General features: G+C 35.9%; 1 non-coding gene across 1 annotated transcript; it reads left to right on the top strand.

The window, feature by feature from the left end:
• The first annotated feature begins 939 nt into the window (after window positions 1-939).
• LOC111766893 (U6 spliceosomal RNA) lies at window positions 940-1,045 on the top strand. Its single transcript, XR_002798824.1, has one exon. It is a non-coding gene; the product is annotated as a U6 spliceosomal RNA (small nuclear RNA).
• The last annotated feature ends 630 nt before the right edge of the window (window positions 1,046-1,675 follow it).

Below are 1,675 nucleotides of genomic sequence, written 5' to 3'. Positions count from 1 at the left end.
ATGTAAAAAGATTGGAATTATTCAAAGCATCTTCTCTGACTATATTGGAATGAAGCTAGAAATCAAAAACAGGCAGAGAACTGGAAAATCCACAAATACATGGAAGTTAATTAACACACTTCTAAACTATCAGTGGGTCAAAGAAGAAACTGCAAGGGATATCCATAAATATCTCAAGACAAATGATAATAAGAACACAATCAATCAAAATTTATGAGCTGTAGAGAAGGCAGTTCTGAGAGGGAAATTTATAGCCCTACATGCATACTTTAAAAAGGAAGAAGAGCTAAAATCAAAGACCTAACTGCACACCTGAAAGAACTAGAAAAAGAGCAATAAATTAACCCCAAAGCAAGCAGAAGGAGAGAAGTAACAAAAATTGGAGCAGAAGTAAATGAAATGGAGAGCAACAACAACAACAAAAATATAGAATTAACAAAACCAAACGTGGATTCTTTGAAAAGATCAATAAAAGTGACAAACTCTTAGCTAGACTTACAAAGAAAAAGAGAGAGAAGATGCAAATAAATAAAATCAGAAATATGAGGGGGGGGGAACATTACTACTGACCCTACAGAAATAAAAATTGCCATAAGAGGATACTATAAACAACAGTATACCAACAAATTAGACAACTGAGATTATATGGGCAAATTCCTAGAAACATATAAACAACCTAACCTGACTCTAGAAGAAATAGAAGACCTCACAGACCAAATGAAAGTAAAGAGACTGAATCAGTCATCAAAAACCTCTCAACAAAGAAAAGCCCAGGACCAGATGGCTTCACTGGTGAATTCTACCAATCTTTGCAAGAAGAATTACTACCAATCCTGCTCAAACTCTTCCAAAAAAATTGAAGAAGAGGTAACCTACCTAACTCTTTTTATGAGGCCAACATCACACTAATAGTAAAGCCACATAAGATACTACAAGAGTGCTCACTTCAGCAGCAGCACATTCTAAAACTAGAGTGATACAGAGAAGTTTAGTATGGCCCCTGCACAAAAATGACATTGAAATTTGTGAAGCGTTCCATATTTTTTTCTAGGAGGTACTGTGGATTGAACCTGGGACCTCATATGAAAAGCAGGTGCTCAACCACTGAGTTACACCTGCTCTAACTTTCCATATATTTTGATGCATGGGGAAAATACAATTAATATAATTGTGGGATGATAGCCCACAGCAATATTGTGATATTCTTGCATCAATGTCAAAGAAGGTACTATATTAACATGAAGGGTCAATAATAGGAGGTATGGGATTTTTCTTTTGGACTAAGGAAAGCATTCAAAAACTTAGTGAGGTGATAACTGCAAAACTCTCTGATGAAAGTGAGCGCCACTGAGTGTACACTTTGGATAGATAGTACAAGGCATGGGACTGTATAACACAGTGAACCATGTGGTGGAAGATTGTGGTTAGCAGTACAAATATGGGAGTGTTCTCTCCTGAACTATAACAAATATACAATACTAATACATGGTGTTAAAAACAGGGAGTGTATGGAAAAAAGTACACCAAGCATATGCTGTGGACCATAGTTAGTGGTAATAGTCTGATAATGTGCTTTCATAATCTGTAACAAATGTTCCACAACAATACAAGGTGTTGGTGGAGAGGTGAAATATAGGAATTCCACACATTAAGCATGATTGTTTTGTAAGCTCAT

Source organism: Dasypus novemcinctus, chromosome 11 (assembly GCF_030445035.2).
Source record: "Dasypus novemcinctus isolate mDasNov1 chromosome 11, mDasNov1.1.hap2, whole genome shotgun sequence".
Taxonomy (NCBI): Eukaryota; Metazoa; Chordata; class Mammalia; order Cingulata; family Dasypodidae; genus Dasypus; species Dasypus novemcinctus.
Note: the sequence above shows the minus strand (reverse complement) of the source record. Positions and strands in the feature narration are given on the sequence as shown.